Source organism: Ovis aries, chromosome 18, assembly GCF_016772045.2.
Source record: "Ovis aries strain OAR_USU_Benz2616 breed Rambouillet chromosome 18, ARS-UI_Ramb_v3.0, whole genome shotgun sequence".
In the NCBI taxonomy this organism is placed as follows: Eukaryota; Metazoa; Chordata; class Mammalia; order Artiodactyla; family Bovidae; genus Ovis; species Ovis aries.
In genome coordinates, this window is record NC_056071.1 from 41,288,168 (window position 1) to 41,300,553 (window position 12,386).

Sequence of the window (12,386 nt, forward strand, 5' to 3'; positions counted from 1 at the left end):
CTGAATTTTTTAGGGGGGGGGGGAAATAGATCTGAGATATTTCCCTTTAGACTCTTTTGGATTTCTGAAGAAGAAAAGGGGGAGGAAAAGACCAAAAGAAACTTAACAAAACAGTGGCACTGGAACGGGCAAGGTTAAGTCATTTTAAAATGAATGAACACAACTAGTTCCAGCAGCCAATGTTCCACTTAGAAAAAGCCACTGGTAGCCCATTGCCCTAGACTCTGAATGGACGTGGCAGGCAATTTTTCAGTGAAATGGACCTGATATAATTGGAATGGATCCAGCAAGGTTTTCTATTGGACACAGTATGATGCGTTATGAAGTAAAGACAATACAAATAGACATGGTCTAAGTGGATCTAAAAGCTGTAATCATTGATATGCAATGCTACCTTTTTTAAAGGAAAAGTTTCTTGGCTCTGGGGAAGAAGAAAGACATCATGGTTGACTTAACCTGGAAAATATTTAACACAACGATAATAGAGGCTATGATTGGCTTTATATTGTTTCCTGAAATCTATGACTAATGTACAGTAGTAATTATACTGGTAATTCAATTTTATGTAATCCCTTCAACTTCTTTCATGAGATAAGCAGTAGGATCCTCATTTTCCAAATGAGATGACTGAAAGGCAGGAACAGTGAGACCTGCCCTAGGTCCTATAGTACAGAGGTCCCCAACCTCCTAGATCTAATGCTGAATGGTCTGAAGTAGAGCTGGTATAATAATAGAAATATGGTACACAATAAATGTAATGCTCTTGAATCGTTCTGAACCATCCCTCCCCTCCCCCCTTGTGGAAAAATTGTCCTCCATGAAACCGGTCCCTAGAGCCAAGAAGGTTGGGGACCTCTGAAGTGGACCTGAGGTTTGAACCCGAGTCAGCCTCATTGCAGTCTGTGCTGTGCCGCTGATGTTCTCCAGTTGTGCCAGCCACACAGTCTTTCCTATCTCGGGCACTCCTTGATCTGAGGGCACTTGCAAGGGTTACTTGTTAGCAGCTGTTGCTCCTGCAAATCTAGTACCAGTGACCTTTGCATTTGGGTTGTGTACTTTATATACTGGTTACAAAGATGATTGGAGCAGTTTATAAATACCACCTTTGCCTTATCTGTGGAAGGAGGTACTTTTAATTCATTCTTTCCCTATGTTGTAATTGGTCCCCCAAAGTAGTAGGCTTAACTCCATAAAAGTAAATTTTTGCTGTTTTTCTTTATGACCATTGATAAAAAACTGAGATGAATAAATATGTCAAAGCTTCTTGACTTTTTCTGCTCCCTTGGAAAATTTAAGAAATTATGGAAGCTCAGTGTAATTAATGCAAAAATAGAGCAAATTGTTAAATCTTATATATTATTTGCTAGAAGGATTCAAGTGAGAATTCAACGGTATGGATGCTAAAGTAGCACTTTAGATATAAAATGTAGACTGAAATAAACATAATTGAATTAGCATGAGGACATTAAGTGATAAAATGGATGTTTTTATTGACTAAGGGTGAGTAGTTGGACTATTATAATCAAAATCTCAATCAAAGCATCTAAGATGTTTAAGACTTAAATGTGACTTTGATATAGCCTCTGGCAACATTTGAGGAGTTTCCAGACAAAACTGAATCATTTACATGGCATCTTATTATGGAAGAAATTTTGCTTGATTCACCGTCAACCCAGATTATTATTTTTTTCTTAAAGCAAGTGATGCACCAGTATTTATAATGTCTGTTGTATTTTTTAAAGTAAATTATAACTGGTGCTATTTTAAATGAAGTTAATTTCCAAGTCAATATATGTATGAGTACAAATGGATACATATACACAGCTATTTGAGCCTTCAGCTAAAATCAAAATTAGTGGGACATTTTAACATAAATTTTAAAAAGCCTAATCCATGTTACATATTATAACAATTAGGCCAGAGTTTATAATACTGTCAGTATGTTCTAGAGTTTGTTTAAATTTAATACATCAGTAATGATCCAATATCTTATATAATTGTCCAACAGAAAAGATGTGTGGGTTTGTGATATCTTAAATATTATAGTATGAACTGCAAGGTTGGGAAAAATCTTAATTTACATTCAAATTTGGATGTCTGATGTCAAAAAGCCTGGTGATTCTCAGTAGGTTGTAGAGAGAAAGAGGAGGTACAGATCTCTGAAGAGAATGATCTGGTAGGTGCAGAGGGCTTTTTTTATGTAAGCTTTCCTGTTTCTTCAAAAGATCAGGTGTGGTGGGACATCTCTTTCATCCGAGTCATGGAGAAGCAGGCATAAACCATCACTTTTCTTGATATCGGTTTGTCATATCTCTAAAGTTCTGATAATGAAACAAGACTGACCACATCCTAATCACTTCTCATCAGTAGCTATAGCATTGCATCAGATATCATAGTCATGTAATATTATTTCTTGGATATATGCAGGGTCAGATAGAGAGACTGTGCATAAATTGTTACAAAGGACTAGGTTTGTTTATCTTTCAGGTTAGAGAGTGTTGAAAGAGTCTTTAGCCAATTAAGAACTGAAAGGACATCTGTCCACCAGCTTCACGTTCAGTCACTATTCTTCCTTGAGTTCTGTTTTCTCTTTGGGTCAGAGAGATACAAAGCATATATATACGTTGTGTTTAAATTCAGTTTTTCTGGAATTTTCTGATCAGTTTCAAATCTAAGGGGAAATAATGGTGGCTACAGAGGAGAGACTAAAGCAGGTAGTTACTCAAAATATTTTAAGCATTGGGTGTGTGGTCACATTGGAGAGTTAAGCTCCTCAGACTTTTTTTTTTTTCATACTTTGTTTCACCTTGTTTCTTTTCTAATACAAGCTTCCTATAGTACTGCACACTGTACATTACTGTCTAGAGTATAGTAGCCACTATCTCCATGTAGCTATTTAAATTTAATTACTAAAGTGAAATCAAATGAAAGAATTTCTCAGTAGCACTAGCCATATTTCAAAGGCTCAGTAGCCACATGGAGCTAGTCACGACTATACTGAACAATGCAGATCGTAGAAGGTGTCTATCATGCAACGTAGATAGTTCTGTTGGACATCACCGATTAACTGGGACCTCAGATATCCAGGTGCTTTCTGTGTCTGAACCTCCTGTCCTGATCTTTCAGTCCCAGAATATTCTGCCTGCATGACTGTCTTTGCTTTTTAAAAGAACAAATAGCTGAGTTTTAAGTGGTTTTCATCATTTTAGTGTCCTTTGCATGTAGGTGCTCTTTAATAATTACAGTAATTCTCCCATACTCTGAATATATATTAAAACATTTTTCAGTTAGGCTGTGATGAAGTGTACTTTCACCACTCCTCTTTGGTGATGTGGTTCACTGCCTTGATTTTATTTCATAGAAACACCACTGTTGCACAATAAATTATATTGAAATAAGTGTGGTGTATCATGACATAAATATCCCCTGAAAATGAGGAAAAACAAGTTTGACACTCAGGTGGCTGATATATCACCCAGATATTAGGAAATGGATTGTACTGGTTGTTGATAGGAAACAAGAGGATGGAAGATGATTTCACTAAAATATAAGAAGGAAAAAGAAAACACAAAAAATAATAGGGCTTATTATTTTTTAGCTCCTTTGCCTTGTTGTGCTGTTTACAGGGGTGAAAGTGTAGACCATTAGCAGGTGGCCATTGTTTAAGAGTGTTACCTTTTCTTGTTACTCTCTGACTAGCGTGTCTTGTCTTTCTGCAAGTGTTGGTGTTGGCAGTATTTATATCTGCTCTTCTGTGGATTCTCTCATTTGCATTGCATTCATTTACTGAATTAATGCATCCTCCACTGTGTCATTTCCCTTCCATACTTCAGTTTCGTTCTGCTTTTTCCATCAGTGCAGGATTATAATTCTCAACTTTCAATGCATTGGATATTCAATAGAGAAGAGTCACTAAAAAAAAGTACCCCACCACCACCTTTTTTAAAGTAGCAGAAATTTCTCCATTCCTGCTGTGGAACAATGGAGAAAACAGAGGTCATTCTTGAAGGTGAAAGGTATAGGGTGAACTGAAACAAGTCGTGGGTGGGCAGAGTCAAGAGAGCTGTCAGGACTGGCTGTCTTTGAAAGCAGACAATGGAATTAAGAAAATCTGCTGACTATAGCCAGCCATAACTAGGAATTTCTAAAGTTGGCTGCTCTCAACCCATCAATTGAAAAGCAGTCCGTGTGTTTGCCTTGACTTTTTGGCCAGAGATTGGCAGAGTATCAGAACAGCAGATTCCCAAGGGGAGGAGTAATTTCTTAACAGTTTGCTGTATTTGGGATGCCATCATAATTTAATCATTGACACCAAAAAGTGTACAATGGAATGCATTGTGAGACAGTGATTGGCACCCAGAGTCACTTATTATTTTGTCAAGAATTTGACGTGCCAATCAATTGCATGAGCAATGTATGCTTGCTTGAAATTGATCATGAAATACCTCTTGTTAAGCATCTTGATATTCTTTGCTAATGTACATCATCTCTGGGCTTTAGAGCTTTTACTCATGCTTCTATTTCATAACTAAGGGAATCATTTACAGCAGAATAATACTTTTTATAATGTACTCCAGAGTGAGTTGTCGCACTGACCTCATTATTTATTTCCTACATGATTATCAAAGTAAAATGAGCTCACTGTGGAGATTTTTTAAACTACAAGGAAATATAAAGATGAAAATAGATGATTCTACCAATCATAGCAATACTATTTATAATTCAGAACTATTTCCTTCCATATTTTTACATTATCTGAGTATACTTTGAAAGACTGTCTTTAAAAATTTTGTTTACCATATTTCATATCATTAAATATTATTTAAAACCATGGCTTACATAGTATACAATATATAATATACAGTAATCTAGCTAACAAATCCTCTATGATTGGATATTTAGTTTCCTGTGTGTTTACTGTTACACATGAACCTGTGATGAACATTTTAGGTACATTTTATATGAAATGTTTGCCTTCCTCTGATTATTATATGAGGGAGAATTATGATGTAGATATATACATCAAAGAAATTTGACATGCAATTGACTATTGATCAAATGCATGGGTTGGGGTACCAAACTCTAGGCAGTTGAAAACCAACATTACATCTGTTTACTCTCTCAGAGTCAGGATGACTCTCAGCCTACTGTTGTCTGGAATCTTTATTGAAAACATAAGCAGTCAATTAACATAAGTTTTTGTGTCATATGTACATCTATTTTATACATTCATGACATACCTAGCTTTTTCTAAAATTTTTTCACTTTTCTAGGCAGTGCAGTTCATCTATAAGTTGTTTGAAATTGCTGCAAACCTTCCCCCAAATTTCCAATATATTTATTGAAAAAATCTGCTTATAAGGCTACCCATGCAGTTCAAACTTGTGTTGTTCAAGGATCAACTGTATATCGACAGATTGATTTCTAGCAAGTGTGCCAATGTTTCTGTCAGCATTGTATAAAGGGGATATCATTTCATTATATTTGTATTAATAGATTTCTTAAAGCATTTAATTTGATAGTGAAAGTTAGTATTCCATTGAAAATTGTGTATCTGTATCTCATTACTGAATAAATAATTTTGTTATCTCATTCTTCTGTCATTTAATGGACTCTGCCTACTTTTACATTAGAACTTTAGTGATTTTAATTGATTGCTGTAAACTATTTGTTGATGGTATAACCATTTATACCCCTTATAATTTCTGAAGTTTTACTTTTGCTTTATAATTGTTTTTATTTTAGGATATAAGCATTTTTCTTTTTCTATGGTTTAACTTTGTACATGCTTCCTTTAGGAATTTTTTCATTATTTTTCCAGTTGAGAAGTCAGTCTTCCCTACAGAAGACAAGACATACACGAACAGTTTAAAATATGTTGGAACATTTTATTTTTTACTCCTAATTTTGCCATAGTGCTGAAGTTATATTGATGTCTAATGAGATGTGGGTTTGACTCTCATCCTTAGGACAATATGTGGGATGTAGTGCATGCTAAAGAAAAAAATTGAACATCCCAAATGATTACGTAGCATATACTAGGATTCAGGCTTTGCTTTTTGGTTTGCCATATGTCAGTATTTGTATTTGAATCATATTGCTTTAATTACAATACTTGTATAATAGTATCTGGTATGAGGTGGGGGGCTTTACTTTTCTAGATTTTCTTTGGAATTCTGACCAATTTACTTCTCTCGGGGAATTCTGTCATCACTAGTCAACTTACTGAATATCCACTTTGCCTTTTTATTAGGATTTAGGAAGGATTGGTATTTCTAAAACACCTCATCTTCCCATTGAGAACTATTAATGTATAGTTCTCTTACATACATGTGTGTGTGTGTGTGTCTGTCTGTCTGTATATATGTATGTATATATATATTCAGACATTCTTTTATGTCCCTGAGAAAAATTTAGCAGTTCTCTTAAGATTCAATGAAAATGCCTCTTAAATCTTACCTGCTCCTTTAAGCATATGATACTTAACGCTTTTACCACTTAGTTTGTTAGGTTAAAAAAACTATCCTTCTGTTCCCTACTTTGCTTTCTAGTTGTTTTATTAAAACTTATTTTTCATTAAGACAGACTTCACAAAACATAAAATTAACTATTAAAAAAAATTAACTATTTGAAAGGGAACAGTTAGTGGTGTTTAGTATATTCATGATTTAGAACTCTATCCAGTTCTAAAATACGTTCATCTCTCCGTTAAAGAAAAAAATCCTTCTGGTTAAGCGTTTACTTCCCATTTCTCTTGCCTCCTCCCTTGATAACCACCAATCTATATTATGTCTCTGTAGATTTAGCTTATTCTGGATATTTCCTACAAATAGAATCATACCGCATACCATTTTTGTCACTGATTGTTTTCACTGAGCATAATATTTCTGAGGTTCATCTACATGGTAGAACATAGCACTACTTCATTCCTTTTAATGGCTGAATAATATTCCATTTTCTGTATATACCACAGTTCTGTTATCTGTTTACCCATTGGTTGGTGTTTGGGTTGTTTCCACCTCTTAAACTCTTGTAAACATTGCTCCTGCAATCATGTTGGTACATGTATTTGTTTCCATACTTGTGTTCAACTGTGTGTGTGTGTGTGTGTGTGTGTGTGTGTGTGTGCGTGTGTGTGTATACCTACAAGTGGAACTGCTGGGCTCTATGGTCATCCTTTGTTTAAGTTTTTGAGGAGCTGTCAAAATCTTTTCCACAGAGGCTAAACTGTTTTATGTTCTCACTGGTAACATATGAGAGTTCCAATTTGTCTGTATACTTGCCAATACTTACTTTCTTTTTCTTCTTTTATGTTTGTAAATTATAACTCTCTTGTTAGGTATAAAGTGGTATCTCATTGTAGTTTTGATTTGTATTTAGTGAAGAGTGGTGTTGAATGTATTTTAATGTACCTCTTGGGCAAAACCTTTTGTTTTGAATTTGGCTTACTGAGACTAAATTATTTTACAATTTTTAGATTTAGGTACATTTGTAACATTTCATCATTTACTGAGACAGTTATGTTTAACATTCAGCCTTTAAGTTCTTTTATGCCATAGCATCTCCATTAGTTTTGATCATTTCTCAGTTAACTGGAGTATATTATTAAGTAATTTTAAAGGGATTTTTGGCTAGACTTTCTGAGCTCTTGAATATCTGACTTTTTAATTATCATTATTGTACTATAATTATTATTTTTATTATTGTATTATTGGCTTGTTACAAAAATCTTGGCTTACAGACTTTCCCCTTTTAATTAAATTATTTTTAGTGTCATTCATTTGTCTCTCTCATGGGGTTAAAATGGCAAGGGAGATATTGATGCCAACAAGAATTTTGTTACTTTATAAGCTGGTTTTCTCAGAGGCTTGAGAGTTTCGTTCTTCCCCTCGCACCGGGCCCTGTATTACAAATCTTAATCCAGGGTGTATGAAGGTTTGTAGATGTGTGTGAGAATTTTTCTTTATTTTCCTGTGGACCATGATGTTCCTCCTGATTTGCATCCTTTTTGCCTCCTTAAAGATTTATCTTTAAGTCTCTGAAGTTTTTCTTCAGTTGTGTCCTTGAGTCTGCTTTTATTCCAATTGTTCTTTTTTCTTTTTAACCCTCCTATTATAATATATGTGATTCACAAGGTAGATCTGTTTTCTGTTCTTCATAATAATCCTCTCATTATTTTCGATTCACTTTCTTTTCTTCAAAGTTCTGAATTAGCAATGCAATATTGCCCTGCACTTAGTGCTTTGATTTTCTGCAGTGCTCATTGTACAGTTTGTAATATGTAATGTAGTTTATTTTTCATCTTGCATGTTGTTTTCTTTCTTGCCATGCCCAACTCTTTGCATCTCTCAACTCTTGTCTTTACTTGTCTTCTTAAAGTTGTTTCAAAGACTACATGGCCCAGAAATGGGAGGAACAGAGTGTAACCCTAGGCCTACATGATGGCACACTGTGCTCTTATAGTTTTTAAGTTATTTTTAAAGAAAAATAATGTTTATAAAAATAACAAGAATGATAGAATGCTCTTGCATGAAAATCTTGGTTATCAAAAGCTTTATCTTATAAATGACTCACAAAGTAGATTCATAGATGCTTTACAATTTCATATAGCAGATACTGTGTACCTATTAGAGCGTCATCTTGTACATAAATATATAATGTGTATTTCCAGGAAACAGATGAAGCAATAGAGATGGGGAAAGTTCACTTTTTACCTGCCTCTTTTCTGTGTTTGTGATGAATACATTTGCTTATATTTTTTTAGTTCCACAGACATCTTATTTTGCTAGTTTGTAAAGTCGGGAAAGCATGAGCTTCAGAATGTTTTACAGATGTGAGTTTGCATAGCTATTTGATCACTTTTGAATTGTGTGAGCTTCACCAACTTATGTAACTTCTGAGCCTTAGTATCGCATTCTGTACCAGTGCCATCTCCAGGGAGCTTGAAGGTTGAATGAGATGAGGATACATTTATGAACATAGAACAGTACTTGGAATATGGTAGCACTGAGAAATCGTACTTCTTACTGAGTATTCCTCAACTGATTGCTGTAAATCATGTATCACATTAGGTCCTGGAGACTCAGCTTTGAATAAGACATATCTTGCCTTTAAGGAATGCAGAATTTAGGAGGATACACACTGATCATAGCAAACATCCTCTTCCAACAACACAAGGGAAAACTCTACACAGGGGCATCACCAGATGGTCAACACCAAAATCAGATTGATTATATTCTTTGAATATAATTGAAGCCAAAGATGGAGAAGCTAAAACAAGTCAGCAAAAACAAGACTGGGAGCAGACTGTGGCTCAGATCATGAACTCCATATTGCCTAATTCAGACTTAAATTGAAGAAAGTAGGGAAAACCACTAGACCATTCAGGTATGCCCTCAGTCAAATCCCTTATGATTATACAGTGGAAGTGACAAATAGATTCAAGGGATTAGATCTGATAGAGTGACTGAAGAACTATGGACGGAGGTTTGTGACATTGTACAGGAGGCAGTGATCAAGACCAACCCCAAGATAAAGAAATGCAAAAAGGCAAACCAGTAGTCTGAGGAGGCCTTACAAATAGTTGAGAGAAGAAGAGACACTAAAGGCAAAGGACAAAAGGAAAGATATATTCATTTGAATGCAAAGTTCCAAAGAACAGCAAAGAAATATAAGAAAGTCTTCCTCAGTTATCGATGCAAATAAACAGAGGAAAACAATAGAACTGGAAAGACTAGAGATCTCCTCAAGAAAATTAGATACCAAAGGAATATTTCATGTAAAGATGGGCACGATAATGGACAGAAATGGTATGGACCTAACAGAAGCAGAAGACATTAAGAAGAGGTGGCAAGAATACACAGAAGAACTATATGAAAACGGTCTTCATAACCCAGATAATCACGATGATGTGATCACTCACCTAGAGCCAGACATCCTGGAATGTGAAGTCAAGTGGGCCTTAGGAAGGATTACTATAAACAAAGTGAGTGGAGGTGATGGAATTCCAGTTGAGCTATTTCAGATCCTAAAAGATGATGCTGTGAAAGTGCTGCACTCACTATGCCAGCAAATTTGGAAAACTCAGCAGTGGCCACAGGACTGGAAAAGGTCAGTTTTCATTCCAATCTCAAAGAAAGGCAATGCCAAAGAATGTTTAAACCACTGAAAAATTGCAATCATCTCACATGCTAGCATAGTAATGCTCAATAGTCTCCAAGCCAGGCTGCAACAGTACGTGAAACGTGAACTTCCATAAATTCAAGTTGGATTTAGAAAAGGGAGAGGAACCAGAGATCAAATTGCCAACATCTGTTGGATCACTGAAAAAGCAAGAGAGTTCCAGGAAAACATCTACTTCTGCTTTATTGACTATGCCAAAAAGCCTTTGACTGTGTGGATCACAACAAACTGTAGAAAATTCCAAAAGAGATGGGAATACCAGACCACCTGACCTGCCTCCTGAAAAATCTGTATGCTGGTCAAGAAGTAACAACTAGAACTGGACATGGAGCAAGAGACTGGTTCCAAATCAGGAAAAGAGTACATCAAGTCTATATATTGTCACTCTGCTTATTTGACTTATATGCAGAGTACATCATGTGAAATGCTGGGCTGGATGAAGCACAAGCTGGATCAAGATTGCCAGAAGAAATATCAGTAACCTCAGATAAGCAGATGACACCACCCTCAAGGCAAAAAGCGAAGAAGAACTAAAGAGCCTCTTGATGAACGTGAAAGAGGAGAGTGAAAAAGTTGGCTTAAAGCTCAACATTCAGAAAACTAAGAACATGGCATCTGATCCCATCACTTCAAGGCAAATAGATGGGGAAACAATGGAAACAGTGACAGACTCTATTTTCTTGGCTCCAAAATCACTGCAGGTGGTGACTGCAGCCATGAAATTGAAAGACACTTACTCCTTGGAAGTAAAGCTATGACCAACCTAGACAGCATATTGAAAAGCAGAGACATTACTTTGTCTACAAGTGTCCATCTAGTCAAAACTATATCATTTTTCCAGTAGTCATATAAGAATGTGAGAGTTGGACTATAAAGAAAGCTGAGCACTGAAGAATTGATGTTTTTGAACTGTGGTTTTGGAGACTACTCTTGAGAGTCCCTTGGACTGCAAGGAGATGCAACCAGTCTATCCTAAAGGAAATAAGTCCTGAATATTCATTGGAAGAACTGATGCTGAAGCTTCAATACTTTGGCTACCTGATGTGAAGAACTGGCTCACTGGAAAAGACCCTGATGCTGGAAAGATTGAAGGCAGGAAGAGAAGGGGAAGACAGAGGACGAGATAGTTGGATGGCATAACTGACTCGAGTTATGACATGAGTTTCAGCAAGCTCTGTTAGTTGGTGATGGACAGGGAAGCCTGGCCTGCTGCAGTCCATGAGGTCGCAAAATGTTGGACACGACTGAGTGACTGAAGTGAGCCTGAGTGTTACACTCTGTACAAGTGCCATCTCTAGGTAGCTTGAGGGTTGAATGAGATGAGGATACATTATGAACGTAGAACAGTACTTGGAATATGGCAGCATTTTACTTACTCAGTATTCATCTACTGAGTGCTGTGAATCATGTACCATGTTATGTCCTGGAGACTCAGCTGTGAATAAGACATATCTTGCCTCCAAGGAATGCAAAGTTTAGTAGGGTGTGCAGAAAAGGAAACTAGCAATAATGGAAGACTGAACTAGAGAGAGACTCTCCTCTTATTTACCTTTTTACTCCAGTACTTGGCATGGTTCCTGACCTCCGAATGCCCCTTAACTGTGGTTGAATCAGCAATCTATTCTATGAATACCAGGATGCATTAAGTGAGAAACAGCCAGGTTAGAGGTTAAACAGAGGACAGGTAGGAGGAGCACAGAAGAAGACCATTATTTTGTCAGGGAAGGTTTTTAAGCAGAAGTTATACTCAAGTTGAAGTTTTTGCCTTCCTCTTCCCTCTGTAAATTGGATTAAATATGTGCTCTACCAAGAGACTTGATATTTCAAGGAACCTTACTACAATATCTTTTGGTAAAATGAAATCTTTTGTAATGCAAATAATTACTTCCTAATTTATATGTGGAGCAAGTTAAGATTTTTGTATCGCAGGTGTTTTTTTTTTTTTTCTTTTTTCAAAGGATGGTCACAATGGTCTATCTTTGCAATAAGTAAAAACATCCTTACAGTAATTGAATGAGAAATTGATTGAATTTAATCTTTCATTCTTCCACATTCTATAGAGAATAAAGAAGCATTTTTAAATGTATAAATGCCCTTACTGAAGTGAGTAAAGAAGGCATATTCATGTAGATTTCATTGGAAATTAAGACTTGACTGAGTCATTATGAAGTCAGTTGATCTTTTCAAGTCATTTCTCCAGTACT

General features: G+C 35.9%; 1 protein-coding gene across 9 annotated transcripts in view; it reads left to right on the plus strand.

Moving 5' to 3' along the window:
* Window positions 1–12,386, plus strand: part of NPAS3 (neuronal PAS domain protein 3) — a 966,851-nt gene that overhangs the window by 206,247 nt on the left and 748,218 nt on the right. The window lies entirely within an intron of this gene.